At 41.1% G+C, this 16,743-nt stretch overlaps 1 pseudogene; it reads right to left on the minus strand.

Moving 5' to 3' along the window:
* Window positions 1-686: 686 nt before the first annotated feature.
* On the minus strand, window positions 687-16,397 carry LOC123484666 (annotated as a pseudogene).
* Between the last annotated feature and the right edge of the window lie 346 nt (window positions 16,398-16,743).

A 16,743-nucleotide genomic window follows, 5' to 3' on the forward strand; every position in this document is an offset into this window, starting at 1 on the left:
TACTAAAATGTAAAATGTACTAATGTTTTGAGGACAAAAAATGAATTGCTTTGTCAAATATTTTGCAATATTACTTTAGTGCCGTGTTGAAAACAGGATGCATGTTTTGGAATATTTGTATTCTGTTTAGGCTTCCTTATTTTCACTCTGTCAATTGGTTAGTATTGTGGAGTAACTATAATGTTCTTGATCCATCCTCAGTTTTCTCCCATCAAAACCATTAAATGCTGTAACTGTTTTAAAGTCACCATTGGCCCCATGGTGAAATCCATAAGCGGTTTCCTTCCTCTCCGGCAACTGAGTTAGTTAGGATGCCTGTATCTTTGTAGTGACTGGGTGTATTGATACATCATCCAAATAGTAATTAATAACTTCAACATGCTCAGAGGGATATTCAATGTCTGCTTGTTTTATTTGTACCCATCTACCAATAGGTGCCCTTCTTTGCGAGGCATTGGAAATCCTCCCTGGTCTTTATGGTTGAATCTGTGTTTGAAATTCACTGCTCGATTGAAGGACCTTAAAGATAATTGTATGTGTGGGGTACAGAGATGAGGTAGTCTTGTTAAACACTATTATTGCACCCAGAGTAAGTCCATGCAACTTATTATGTGACTTGTTAAGCACATTTTTACTCCTGACTTTATTTAGGCTTGCCATAACAAAAGGGTTGAATACTTTAGACATTTCAGCTTTTCATTTTTTATTAATTTGTAAAAATGTCTAAAAACATAATTCCACTTTGAAATTATGGGATATTATATGTAGGCCAGTTACCCAAAAATATACATTTAATCAATTTTTAATTCGGGCTGTAACACAACAAGATGTGGAAAAATCAAGGGGTGTGAAAACGTTCTGAAGGCACATACTATACATGCACTGTGTGCATTTTCTGCTGGTGTATCCACAGGTAGCTCCTCTCTGAGAACCTCTTCCGCGCAGTGCGTACTGGCGAATGACATCTATCCCGTGTGGACCTTCAGGTGCATCTTCATATTGTGCTGGCGGGAGAACCTCTTCTCACACTGGGGGCAGCTGTATGGTTTCTCCCCTGTGTGGACCCTCAGGTGCCTCTTCAGGTTGGACGAGTCTGAAAAACTGGCCCGGCACAGGTGGCAGCCGAAAGGTTTCTCCCCTGTGTGCATCCTTTGGTGGAGCTCCACCTGTTCTGGGAAACTGAAGACTTTCCCACAGAACGAACATGGGAAGCACTTCTCTTTGGCGCTGCCACCTTTTTTCATTCTGTCTCTATTACTGTCATTTGTCAGTGGGCTTGTGTAGCCATTTAGTAATGAGGCACTGGCATTGTCTGAGGTCTGGTTTAACATTAGGAGAGTGTGAGGAGAATGAAGGCCAGGGAGTGTCTGTGTTGTCGCAGGGTCCATGTTCCAGTTGATAGATCCTATTGAAGGCAGGCTGAAGCCAGCACCTGTTAGGGGGGTTAACCTGAGGCGCCATCAGTCTCTCTGAATCACAACTATAGGAGCAGGACGGAGCATCACTAGCGGAGTCTGTGTCTGTTCTCTCCCGCTGCATACTGACACCTCCCTGTCCCTGCAGACAAAATCTACGCCTTGCCCTGGTCTCAGCCAGTCTGTTGTCATGGAGACTAAGTTCGGATGATGTTTTGTATTCAACTGTCTTTTTCTGGTTGTGGTTAACAGTGTTGTTCCCCAGTCCAGAGTTGAAGATGCTGTCCCATCCACTGACCTCCACTATGTCGCCTCTGGTTCTGGCCTGCTCAGTGATGTTATGCCCTGGGCCCTTGGCTGCACCCGTCTGGGTCTGGGAATCCAATATGGCCGCCCAGTCTCCTCTGTTAGCCTCCAGCCAACCACCTGCAGGAAGAGGTGAGAAAATAGACTTTAAAAACATGGCAGAGAAAACGCTACATGTGGAGTTTTTTTGAGTTAATTACCTGGGCCCGGTTTCCCAAAAGCATCTTAAGGCTACATTAATCGTTAGAACCTTCCTATGAGCATCGTTAATCTGTTTCCTAAAACCATCATTACTAAAGTTGCTCTTGAAAATGCTCGTTATTTAACGACTGCCTTAGACCACTCGTAGAACAATTAAGTATGTCGTTAGATGCTTTTTTGCCCTTCCGTGTCACTTTATACACAGACTCAAGATGTCCGCTAAACACAAAATCAAGACGTTTATCGGTCTTTGTGACAGCCGATGACTTCAGAACGAGTGTGACAGTGACTACAAAAGTACAAACACAAAGTTGCTAATTTCTTTGCATAACAAGCGAATGATATAAATACGCTTCAAATGAAAATCGAGATTACTGTATTAAAATATAAATACATAGACCTATAGGCTACATAGACCTATATTTTGAATGTTAATTCAATTGAGTTGTATTTAGCTATTTGTATGCTATTGTCTGTCATCTTTGCCTCAATATATTTCATGATATGTAACATCTGCGCCAAATGTGCCAAATCTTGATTTAGTGTATCATTATAGGGTAAGCATTATAATAAGCCACCTCAATATTTGTAGCCATATTTGGAGCTGATCTGTCATCAGTATTGTGGAATAATTCAAATGTTAAGGTAAGATTGGAAAGGGAGAACGCTGATCCGAGAGCAGCGCTGCCTTTCTTTCGATCCTATCAGTATCGACACATGCCTCAACAACGCACTTAGCGAACGTTCTCTCTGCGTGGGGTTTTGGGAAACGCATGTTACATCTTCGGCCATTGTAACAAAGATGCATAGTTAAAAAACCCATAAGCCTAAATTCCATCGTTATAGGGAAATCAGGCCCTGGTCATGTTCACACATTATAATGTATGTTTTTGTATGTAAACATAAGTTGTATTAACTTCAATTTATGAATAAAAAATTAAAAAACATGAGCCAGGTGCATCACTATTCCCATTGAAGATCTATTACTGTATGTAGGCTATATGTATTTCTCCCTTACCTTGCTCCCCCATCTTAACTCCACTCAGCATATCAATGCTCTCTGGTCCATCTTCTATTGTCTCCTCTTTGACCAGCAGCAGATCAGGCTTCCCATCCTCCATGTCTACTGACTGTAAGATATACAGAGTGAGAGAATGTTGGATCAAGACATATAATATGAGCACCCTGCTATGGAGCATCTTCTGATTGGGCAAGGAGGGATTGCTATGAGTACTATACAAACATGCTAGTTGATAAGACACTATGCAAACATGTTAGTTGATTTGATACTATACAAATGTACACTGAACAAAAATATAAACGCAACATGCAACAATTTCAAAGATTTTACGGAGTTACAGTTCATATAAGGAAATCAGTCAATTTAAATACATTCAATAGGCCCTAATCTATGGATTTCACATGACTAGGAATACAGATAAGCATCTGTTGGTCACAGATACCGATCCAGAGCATCCCAAACATGCTCAATAGGTGACATGTCTGGTGAGTATGCAGGCCATGGAAGAACTGGGACATTTTCAGCTTCCAGGAATTGTGTACAGATCCTTGCGACATGGGGCCGTGCATTATCATGCTGAAACATGAGGTGATGGCGCGGATGAATGGCACGACAATGGGCCTTAGGATCTCGTCACGGCATCTCTGTGCATTCAAATTGCCATTGATAAAATGCAATTGTGTTCGTTGTCTGTAGCTTATGCCTGCCCATACCATAACCCCACCGCCACCATGAGGCACTCCGTTCAGAACGTTGACATCAGCAAACCGCTCGCCCACACGACGCCATACATCTGCCATCTGCCCGGTACAGTTGAAACCGGTATTCATCCATGAAGAGCACACTTCTCCAGCGTGCCAGTGGCCATCGAAGGTGAGCACTGAAGTCGGTTATGACGGCAAACTGCAGTCAGGTCAAGACCCTGGTGAGGACGACGAGCACGCAGACGGTTTCTGACAGTTTGTGCAGAAATTCTTTGATGCAAACCCACAGTTTCATCAGCAGTCCAGGTGGCTGGTCTCAGACGATCCCGCTGGTGAAGAAGCCGGATGTGGAGGTCCTGGGCTGGGGTGGTTACACGTGGTCTGCGGTTGTGAGGCCGGTTGGACGTAGTGCCAAATACTCTAAAATGACGTTGGAGGTGGCTTATAGTAGAGAAATTAACATTCAATTCTCTGGCAAAAGCTCTGGTGGACATTCCTGCAATCACATTTTAGAGTGGCCTTTTATTGTCCCCAGCACAAGGTGCACCTGTGTAATGATCATGCTGTTTAATCAGCTTCTTGATATGCCACATCTGTCAGGTGGATGGATTATCTTGGCAAAGGAGAAATGCTCACTAACAGGGATGTAAACAATTGTATGCACAACATTTGAGAGAAATACGTTATTTTGTGTGTATGGAAAATTTCTGGGATCTTTTATTTCAGCTCATGAAACATGGCACCAACACGAAGCTTACTTAGTTCCCCAGCACAGTTGAGCCAGTCACGTGTTTGTTTGTAAATAGCACAACAGGATTTTAGATCTGCGTTTACAAAACACAGCAAGATATTTCTTATGCGTTTTATATTTTTTTCCTGCGTAAAAAACACAGAATTATGCGTTAACACGACCCCTAGTTTAACTTGCCAAGTAAATGTTAGCTTTCTGCCGTGTTTGAGATGTCAAAACCCTTTGGATTAGTTACAGTGGGGAAAAAAAGTATTTAGTCAGCCACCAATTGTGCAAGTTCTCCCACTTAAAAAGATGAGAGAGGCCTGTAATTTTCATCATAGGTACACTTCAACTATGACAGACAAAATGAGAAAAAAAATCCAGAAAATGACATTGTAGGATTTTTTATGAATATATTTGCAAATTATGGTGGAAAATAAGTATTTGGTCAATAACAAAAGTTTCTGGCAAAAGTTTCTGACTTTGTTATATACCCTTTGTTGGCAATGACACAGGTCAAACGTTTTCTGTAAGTCTTCACAAGGTTTTCACACACTGTTGCTGGTATTTTGGCCCATTCCTCCATGCAGATCTCCTCTAGAGCAGTGATGTTTTGGGGCTGTCGCTGGGCAACACGGACTTTCAACTCCCTCCAAAGATTTTCTATGGGGTTGAGATCTGGAGACTGGCTAGGCCACTCCAGGACCTTGAAATGCTTCTTACGAAGCCACTCCTTCGTTGCCCGGGTGGTGTGTTTGGGATCACTGTCATGCTGAAAGACCCAGCCACGTTTCATCTTCAATGCCCTTGCTGATGGAAGGAGGTTTTCACTCAAAATCTTACGATACATGGCCCCATTCATTCTTTCCTTTACACGGATCAGTCGTCTTGGTCCCTTTGCAGAAAAACAGCCCCAAAGCATGATGTTTCCACCCCCATGCTTCACAGTAGGTATGGTGTTCTTTGGATGCAACTCAGCATTCTTTGTCCTCCAAACACGACGAGTTGAGTTTTTACCAAAAAGTTATATTTTTGTTTCATCTGACCATATGACATTCTCCCAATCCTCTTCTGAATCATTCAAATGCACTCTAGCAAACTTCAGACGGGCCTGGACATGTACTGGCTTAAGCAGGGGGACACGTCTGGCACTGCAGGATTTGAGTCCCTGGCGGCGTAGTGTGTTACTGATGGTAGGCTTTGTTACTTTGGTCCCAGCTCTCTGCAGGTCATTCACTAGGTCCCCCCCGTGTGGTTCTGGGATTTTTGCTCACCGTTCTTGTGATCATTTTGACCCCACGGGGTGAGATCTTGCGTGGAGCCCAGATCAAGGGAGATTATCAGTGGTCTTGTATGTCTTCCATTTCCTAATAATTGCTCCCACAGTTGATTTCTTCAAACCAAGCTGCTTACCTATTGCAGATTCAGTCTTCCCAGCCTGGTGCAGGTCTACAATTTTGTTTCTGGTGTCCTTTGACAGCTCTTTGGTCTTGGCCATAGTGGAGTTTGGAGTGTGACTGTTTGAGGTTGTGGACAGGTGTCTTTTATACTGATAACAAGTTCAAACAGGTGCCATTAATACAGGTAACGAGTGGAGGACAGAGGAGCCTCTTAAAGAAGAAGTTACAGGTCTGTGAGAGCCAGAAATCTTGCTTGTTTGTAGGTGACCAAATACTTATTTTCCACCATAATTTGCAAATAAATTCATTAAAAATCCTACAATGTGATTTTCTGGGAAAAAAATTCTACATTTATTTGTCATAGTTGACGTGTACCTATGATGAAAATTACAGGCCTCTCTCATCTTTTTAAGTGGGAGAACTTGCACAATTGTTGGCTGACTAAATACTTTTTCCCCCACTGTATTTGTACAGCTGCCACTACTATCTTTGATTTCCTTGCGTTTTTTTCTCTTCTCAGAGCAGGCAGGCCGTTACCCTAGCGACTCCACACATACACAGCTGTAGACATGCTGCTTGAGAGCCAGTACTGCATGTGTCACAACTTTGTTCATTTGCACAATGTCTCTCATTCACATTCGCTTGTAAATGTCCAAACTCACCAAAAATGACATTCGGTAGCTCCTACCTATATATGTATAACTTTATGAGCTGGATTCCCTGTCTTTGCAATTAGTTTATTTTCGTTTGCGCTTGCTAGCATATTTAGCTAGCAGCCTTCATGGAAATTCGCTATTACTTGTGCCAATTTTGTTAGCATTCTAGGAATAGACGCCCAATGGGCTTTTTGTTTCCTGAGTTGAGAGAAGGACAGTATGACGATATGAAAATCTGGATAATGGCCAAACCTGTGTAGAGAATCGTTGTACCATCTAAACCGCTGTGAAATATCTTGTCAATAACCCAAAAGTATTTTCAGCTGTTTGAAGCTGGTGTACAAAACCGAAAGTAAAAGACGCAAAAACGAAACTTAAGAACGGGAAGCATAGAAATAGCGCACATAGAACATATCTACTGTGTCTTAGACTTGCTTTCAATGAGAATAACAGATCTATAACTAACATTGCTATGTGAATTTGGTGGGGTCGGCCAAAAATGTACATAATGCAATTGATGGTTTGATAATTGAAAGGCATCGACTTTCAACATGGTGTGTTTACCCATCCCTACTGTAGTTACAGAATGACTTCATTGTTGTTAAACCCATCATGGTGGACATAAATATGATGATGTGGGTAAAAACAAGTCAGCTATGATAAGTCAAAAAATCTTAAAATCAGACAAACCTGACTAAACAATTTATGTGTACAGTAGGTGTTTGTTAGTGTATGGGTATGTGTAGGTATTATTAGTATGTGTATAATGGTTATAAAGCATTATCAGCGTATGCAGAATAGGGTGAGATCAGATGTGATGTATATTAAAAGAGAGTCTCAATGAAAGTCTTAGAATGAAAAGTCCCATTTTGTGTTTATTAACCCTTTCCACTCACAGCCTGTCATGCCATATACAGGTTGAAAATGCCAGATTTTGTCATTGATAAGCACCTACATTTGAATGCAGTGGCTGTACAGTAACATGCTATACATGACGTAAGAGCTCCGCTTCCCATCACTGTATGGGATTTGACTGACATCCATTATAAACTTGAGCACTGCGACAAGAAGATGCCCCCATCCCTCCCATTAATTGGGCTACTTTAGCACATTTGTTGTTGTCTGAGTGATGGAAATGCTGTATAGTGAGAGGAGTCAATGTGTTCTGAAAGATGAGAAGTTGAGGATTATAATAAATACCACTGATGTCATACAAGCAAACCACACACCTGTGAGTTCAAATGTGCACGTCACATTTCCACATTTGAAAACTCATGTCATTTACAGTATCAATGTTTATGATTGCTATGTTTGATCCACAGTTACAAGGATGACATGTGTTATACCCTGGGTTGTCCTGAACAGAATGAGCCTGTTTGTTGTATTGTGAAGAAAATTAGCCGCGGAACACGCACTTACTTGAATGCACTCATGACTCCATTCTATGTGCACCAAAATTACAATCTGTTTGTCTGAAGTACCTTTTGTAAGCCTAACACTGTATGATCATATGTTGATCATAACTTAGGTAGCCATGTTGGCAATAGAATAAGCTTTCAAATGATGCCCTCCTGACCCAGATTGCATAATGGAACGTTTTTGGATTGCGTAAACAACAACATAATTCGTGACCTTGGGACTATAAGGTTATATCTGCCCAAAGCACCGTTCGGAGATATTGAGCATCAAAGTTCACATCCCAGATCTCAGAAATGTTTTGTAGTGAATTCTTCTTTCATAACCCAATAAGGTCCTCACTTTAAAGGTACCTGAAGTGCAGAGTATAAAAATCTTGAGATATTTGCAAATCCGTTTTTTTTAGGGGGGTGCAATCGCAGATAGAACCTTATGGTTCTGAAATGTTAATCTGGGTTCAGCCATAAGGTTCTATCTGGCAAATTATTTAAATAGAAAACGACATACATTTAATGACTAAATTAAGAGAATACCCTTGCTTCTTTCTAATCAAATCAAATATATTAATTCATGTTCATCACACATTTGTTAAAGCGATAGTTCACTTAAGTGACAAATACACCATATCCTATGGAGAATGAGCAACAGCTAAAGGTTAGCGCTGGATGAGTAAACCGATATATATTTTTTGGTCTCTGATACCCAAAGTCAATAAACTACTTGCTAGTTATCAATAACATTTCGTAAGTTTGTAATTTTTGTGAAATACCCCTTCCATGGAGGTTTTCGTATTAATATAAAACAAGACAAAAACAGCAATGCCTCTCTAATGGGACTTAAACATGCTCTAAGGCACCTGTATTTATTTGTAAAGAGCTTAAATTATGGCCATTCTTCTGAAAAAGTATAAGTAAGTAATTGCAAGAGGACCAGAACCTATGATATGAATAATAAAGGAATTGGCACTTTAAGGTTCTATCTGCAAAATGTATTGAGTATTTTTCAAGTCCCAGATCTCAGAACTGTTTTGTGATGTCTTTCATGACTCAGTAAGTGAATCATCGCACATACAATAATTTTTATTGATAACACATCATTGTGTGATTGCATTGCAGATAGAACCTTATAGCACCATGTTCAAAGGTGTTTGCGCAGATCTAACTTTCAACAACAAAAATATTGTAAATTGACTTTTTCACAAATCTGACACATCTCACATGTGAAGGCCCACCTAAAGAGCAACTCTATGTGAATAACTCATTTTTGACCAAAATGTGAGAACCTTATAGTCCCAAGGTCTTGAATTGTGTGATGGTGGGGACAAATGGCTGTGTTCTAAACAAAAAACGGACAGTGTGCTTGCTTCAGTTCCTCAATGGCAATGCTAGAAGAGCTCAAAAAAGCACCTTATAGTTGAATGCTCTTTCCTTGAGTCATACAAGTGCATTGAAATTACTTCGGAACTGTGCGCACTTTGGAGAGGTGTGGGGCCACTTGGAGATACCAGTTAGACCTCTCACTCAAACCGTTTTTTTTATTTTCTTGCTCCTACTCAAAAATTACATTGAATATTCGTATTATGTTACTGAGTGTTTCCAGAGTATTGTGATCGAACATTTTATGTTTGTGATTTTCTAATAACCAATTTCTGTGTTCTATTCATGTGCTTTTTTAATAATCGTTTTCTGTGTTCATGCAAGTGACTGACTGAAGGAATCCTCACTATCAGTATCAGCTTAGAGAGAAGAAGCCTCGTGAGGTATTGGTCTGTCACATGCATGACCCAGTATTGGTCTGTCACATGCATGAAGCAAACGTTAATGATGAATTCATTATGAATGATGAATAAGATAAATCATGCAAATAGAACTTGTCTGTATATAAGAAAACTATTGGGACTGCCCCGGTGGAGCTCCTGATCGACATGTGTACTTGGTGCATTGAGTTGGTTGGACACGCTCCAGCGCGCTGATAATAAAGAATGATTCATTTAAGATTGACTTTGAGTGTCCCTGTGTAGAATTTCCACAACAGTATTTTCAGATTTCCTTATTGACAAATGCCATGAAAACTACAGTAAATGTAAAATGCACATAAAATCAACAGTGTGATGTTTCGATTCATTCGTCTGTCAGGTGAACTGTTGTCTTCACCTTTGGTCAAATCCTTTCCCCATGATCTCTAAAGTGTTCTCTTCCAATGCTACCATGGTAATGCATATGCTTTTTATAATTCTTCTGTTAGAAACATTTCAATTTGGCCCTATCCATATAGGCCGATTTCCACGAGTGTAAGGGGTTAAACATAAACAAGTGTTACATACACCATATGAAAACCACACATACACAGGTGTTAACAAAAAATCTGCAAGAACTTGATAAAATGCATTCATTTTCTCATTAAAAGTGTAAAGGGGAAATATGTGAACATCATATATCCTACACAGTACAAACACAATATGAAACATACTTTTTTTGTTTATATGTGCCTTATACACAGAGTGTTCAAAACATAAGTTACACCTTCCTAATATTGAGTTGCACCCCCTTTTGCCCTCAGAACAGCCTCAATTCATCCGGGCATGGACTCTCCAAGGTGTAGAAATCGTTCCACAGGGATGCTGGCCCATGTTGACTTCAATGCTTTCCACAGTTGTGTCAAGTTGGCTGGATGTCCTTTGGGTGGTGGACCATTCTTGATACACATGGGAACTGTTGAGCGTGAAAAACCCAGCACCATTGCGGTTCTTGACACACTCAAACCAGTGCGCCTGGCACCTATTACCATACCCCATTCAAAGGCACTTAAATATTTTGTCTTGCCCATTCACCCTCTGAATGGCACACATACACAATCCATGTCTCAATTGTCTCAAGGCTTTAAAATCCTTCATTAACCTGTCCCCTCCCCTTCATTTACATTGACTGAAGTGGATTTAACAAGTGAAATCAATAAGGGATCATAGCTTTCACCTGGTCAGTCTGTCATGGAAAGAGCAGGTGTTCCTAATGTTTTGTACATCACAATGTCTGGATGCAATATTCTACCCAGGAATATTCAACATTAAAATCTGTTACTCTGGTTATTCCAAATGCATCTGTGGATCTTTTCTGTTGACAACAATGAAAATTCATCTTTGTCTTTAATGCAGGGTTTGATCTAAACGTCAGAAGCTATCGAGTGGAATGGTTACTTTCTATGTTATAGAGTGGAATGGTTTTTCTGCTGGTGTATCCTGAGGTATCGCCTCTCTGAAAACCTCTTCCCGCAGTGCGTACAGGCGAACGGCCTCTCTCCCGTGTGGACCTTCAGGTGCATCTTCAGGTTGCCAGCCTGGGTGAAGCGCATGTGACACTGGGGGCAGCTGTAGGGTTTCTCTCCTGTGTGGACCTTCTGGTGCAACTTCAGGTGGTCCTGGCGGGAGAACCTCTTCTCACACTGTGGGCAGCTGTAGGGTTTCTCCCCTGTGTGGACCCTCTGGTGCCTCTCCACCTTTTGGGGACAGCTGAAGCCTTTGTTACAGAACATGCAGAGGAACCGCTTCTCTTTAGTATTGCCTGATGTTTCTCCCCCTCCCCGAGCCTTTGCCCTTTGGTCGTTTGAGTTCAATAACTGATCGAAAAGGACGTGGCTATGTGAATCAGAAAGCCCCAACGACATGGACACTGGGTCGGGATCCCTGAATGCGTGTAAAGGGGAGTGGGTCGTGACATTTGGATTTGTCTCTAAGCTTTCCCTGTAATGTAAGAAATCTCTGCCCTGTGAGTATCCATCTCCTAGGTGACTATCTGCATTCCATGTGGGAGGAGCGTCACCCTCCACTTTCATAGTCACCTCATCTACGACCAGACCCTCCGCTTTCTTATCTAGGCACCCTTCAGAGTATACACTACTACTATACCGATTCCAGTCCCCTCTAGACAGATCAGTTTGTGTCTCTAAACCCAAGGATATGTTGCCAGGGTCCATCTCTGTTGCGTAAGAACAAGACAAATCATCACCGCTAGTGTCTAACGTGTCACCATCACCCTCTTCACGGGAATGAACCGTCCTCTGGCTCTGGTGAAATACCGGTAAATACTCTGAGCCGGTAGCAGGAGGACAGCCCAGTCTCCCCAGCCCCAGTCTCTCTGGGTCTGATCTGTGGTCAGATCCTGTGTGTAAGAGCCTGTGTGTTACAGTTAAAGTCTTGGTGTCTGTCTCTGACTTGAGGACGGTGTTCAGCGTTCCACTGACCTCCGTGATGCTGCGTTGGATCCTGGGCTGCGCTGGGGCGGTGGTGGGGTCCTCTGTGGCTACAGGGGACGCTCCATCCGCTGCTTCAGTCTGGATGTCTCTGTTGTGCCGTGGGTCCTCTTCTCCTTCAGTCCTCTCCTGCTTGACCAGAGACAATCCTCCAGGACCTGCAGCCTCTGCATCTTCAGACTGACGCAAGAAGAGAGGAGGTTATTATTAGTACATGAGTTGAATTGGATAACAACTTCGTAGGGAAGTCTCACAAGCTCCCATATCCCCCTGAGACTCAGCAATTCATTTTTGTCCTCTCTAACGGATATTCGTTTTTGTTCCGTATCTCTAAGGCCATACATGCCACTGTGTTAGGTCCTGTTGTACCTTTGAAAATACATTCTAGGCTTTTCAATGATATCACGTGTGGGGGTGTCACCTTAATAATTTGTTTTTTTCTGGTTCTCCAAATGGCTACAATCACAATTACCATCCCAATTAATACTTTTTGTGAGTTTGATATTCAAATTGTTTCTAATAGGTAAATACCTCAGTAATAGTTTGGTGAGTTTTCAGAGCAGTGTCATCATTTGTTCAGATTAAATAAGAGCTAAATAAGAGCTTGTTATAGTGCTGAGTGATTTACCGAAATTTCGGTTTATTTCCGGTTTTTAAATACCTAATTGACCGACTCGGTTCAATTATTTGAATTCCATTTAGTTTGTTTTTTGTGTGTGCGCTCAACGCGCCGTTTGTACCGTTTCTCTAGAGATTTCTCTCTGGGATATGTTGCCCAACTCATCATAGTTAAGCTCAGAAAACGAGGTAATTAACTACAATGACCAGAATCCATTGCATCTACATATGCCTGTTCTCATTGGTTCTTGCCTGTGGCAGACAGACACGGAGAGGAAGAGCGATAGAGAGACATGAGAAGGATATACCTAAGCAACCGCATTCTCTCTACCTGACAATGCTTTTAATTGATTAATAGTTGTTATTTAGCAATGTTAAAAGTATGCCTTATCTACTTTGAAGAACTACTGAAATAGTGATTTCGTCAGACAGCAGGCATCTAGCCAGCTAAGCTAGCCTACTAGCCTGAAGGATGACTCTTGGGAGCACAGAGAAAGATGTCTGCAGTGTTAATTTTTCACGTATTTTAGATTTAGTTTGAGTCTTTATGATTAAAATACTTTTTAGTCTTAGTCCCATTTTAGTAATTTCATCCTTCTTACTTTTAGTTATTATCAGTTGACTAAAACTCTGGACAATTTTAGTCTAGTTTTAGTAATCATTTTAGTCATTGTGGTTATTTTGTTTTATTGAACCGTTCATACAAACCTCTAACTTAACTTCCATCATGCACATAATAGCTTCCACTCCCTTAGTCACAACCATTTAATCACATAATAGTCAGTGCATTATTTTCTATTAAATAATGAATATTTAGGCTACCTCTAACTTCCATCATGTGCACATTCAGGTAGCCTTGTCCAACTAGGCCTACTATCCTCTCCTACACCGTAGCTGGCAACATTGATATTGTGGCAGATTATAACCAATGCCAGCCATAATTAACCATATACTATAAAGCCTTGGCTACAGGTTAAACAATGTATAGCTCTGATTTTCTCCCCATTATAACCATTTAGTGGGTAAATAACAGTGGTTTCCTTGTAAACGGGAGAATTTGACCTTTACAGAAATGCCAGAAGTATTAATAATAAATATTAATAAGTATTACTGTACTCCTAATATTCAACAAATAGCATTCCTTTTTCCCATAGGAAAAAACCAACCGCAACTCGCATTTGCGGACTGCGAGAGACCGCATCTGAACACAGATTAATGAATAACAGCGCACATGGGGAAAATAGAGCTTCTGATGAGATCAAAGCAAAATTAGCCTACATGAAAGTAAGAGAGAGAGAGTAAACATTATTGTTTCTAGTTGAGGTTAGTTAGAAGTCTCATTTCGCATTAGTTAAAAAGATTGACGAGTGACTGAAGAGACTGGGTGTTTTTTATGCAACACTATAGAGCTCGCCAGCTTGTAGTCCTAAAAAAACTAAATGAGTTAGCATTTTCTACCTCTGGTTCGTTGGGCATTCCTATGGGGGGAAATAATGTGGTTTGGGGATATACACCGAAAGTAAGACCTGAGGTTAACACAAGGCTTAGGAGATCTTATAAGTTTTGTTCTATGAGATGATGATCACTCAGTTAACATGACATTTATGAATTATGAAGCCTTTATGTGCTCAAAATATGTCAGTTGCTAACAAGTCTCTAACTGTCAGAAAAATTGAACTACAACATAAGCTAGTTAGCTTTGTTAGCTTTCTGCTTAAAGGGATCTACACAGTAGTTCTACGTACATTTGTGAAACTGAATTTTTGGAAGGCGACGCAAACGGACATACATGTTACCAGAATCTTGATATCAACCTGGACAGATTGTACAATTTGGTTCAGTTCTGTCGTCACATTCTGCGATTGGCTTGCGAGGCTACGTCAGCCGACATAGGCTACGTCAACTGCAGTGGTGTATTTGATCTGGGCATGTGCCAGCACCAGCAGAGCAAGTCTCACTCTATGCTTATGTGTGAGTGAAGTGAGTTCGGAAAAACTAAAAGTATGCATCTTAGAAATAGTTTTCACATACAAACATGTCCGAACTCAGAATCAAATAGGCTTCCCCACAATAACATGGATGCTGTGGTATAATGTTTATTTTGATTAGGGATTTTGATAAATGCACAAAATCGCATCAGGTAGCCTGATTTCAGATGTGTCATGAACAAGGTTATTAGGGAAATCGTTCTTCTTGCAAAGCATGTAAACATTTCAATCAAACTATTATATTGTGTTCCTATGGGTCAGTCACCGGGATCGGCTCACCAGCCACTCTACACGATAAAGGATAAACATTTCTAAACCTGACAAAACTTTGTCAGAGTCTACGACCGCACGTAGTGGTACTTAATCGGCAGACCTAGACCCTGTCACACTGAACGAGCCAAGACGTCCTATAATCGTTTACGACCTAACGCTTTGAACACACCGATTGTGTTTTTGCGCAAAATAGTATGCAGCATCATCTAAAAGTTCAACATTCACCTTCTGCTACCATTGCTGTCAACCCGTTTACGCATACAGTTTGACGCATACGTTCGATAAATCCAACGTATGCACCACACAGAACGCACTGCAACTGCCTCTGCAACGCTGCAAGGCAAACGTAGCGTTCCATTGGAAATGAATGTACTTCTGGTGTACCAAAATGCAATGACGCAGTCGGTGTGTTCGAAGTGTAAGCCTGTTAGCTAGGCGTCAAAGGTATGCGACCTGAGGTGTAGTTATATTTGTTTGCACGTTATCTTTTTACTTGTTTTGATTACATAAATGCTTCAAAATTCACAAAAAGTTATGTTAGCTGATGAGATTCTCATAGAACAAAACATATAAGATCTCTTAAGCCTGTGTTTACCACAGACCTTATTTTCGGCATTTATCCCAGAAAAACATTCATTTTCCCATAGGCTTTGGCCAACGAGCCATGGCGATGTTAGCCTCCGTTAGTGACTACAAAAAAAACGCCATTACTATTGCTCTCTGTTACACTAACCTCTATCAAGATAACATTCTGAGTTGACGTTTCACTGCCCTCATCCACAGTGATTGGTTGGTCATTGCTCCATGTATTGTGTCCCGCTGGCTTCACAAAGCTCCTGTGGCCTCCAGTGAGATGTCCACCTGAGAGAGTGATTGGGGAAAAGAGGTGTAGGTTAGCTATTGTCAATGTTTAACAATTTATTTGTTGACACTGTCTAGCATTGAAAAGGACGTAAGGTAACACTTTTTATAACTTCTTGATATACTATTTATTGATCAATGTATTATGTTCCATGCATCACATTGTTTTCATTGAGTGGATAATAGGACATGCAGTTAATCATGAATCTGGTTAGAATATGATATGGTGTCTTTGCGCAAGTGCTTACTATACTGGTTAACAAGACCCAATTCTGGTTAACACATCTGAACACGTGCAGAATGGAACGGGGCGACAGGCATTGAGCTATATATGAACCGCGACCGGGCGACAGACCGCCTTGTGCAAAATGTACCTTTTGCCATTCCTCTGTATCGGTCGACGATCTTGACACTACTGGGACGACTGGAAAGGACGCGCTCTCGTATTGTTCTCTCTGCCCGCTCCCGTGCCACCTTTAGTTCCAGTAGCTGTAGTTTCCTCCGCAATGCCCCGTTTTCTTTCTGGCTTTGAGTTATTTCCAAACGAAACACTGCATAGTCGTCGTCTACGAGTTTACAGATCTCTGCCACGGCTGCATTCGCTAGCACCTCCATGACGGAGGCTATTTGAGTGTGAAAAACCATACAGTTAGTCATTGCTAGCTATAACATATATCAACCAAGCCCTGTCTCCAACGCGAATTAAACACTACCTGAGGTAAGTATGTAATGCTGTGTAGTTCAATTATTCATATTTTGAGTTCTAGGGTGTTAATAAACAATAAACAATAAACAATAAAAACGCTAACGTGGAATGTGTTTTTGGTCACTGTTGACTTCCGTTTACTTCTTCTTCTATAATATTATGGCGGTCCTCAAACAAACGTTAGAGGTGCATACCGCCAC

This window comes from Coregonus clupeaformis, unplaced genomic scaffold (genome assembly GCF_020615455.1).
Source record: "Coregonus clupeaformis isolate EN_2021a unplaced genomic scaffold, ASM2061545v1 scaf0402, whole genome shotgun sequence".
NCBI lineage: Eukaryota > Metazoa > Chordata > Actinopteri > Salmoniformes > Salmonidae > Coregonus > Coregonus clupeaformis.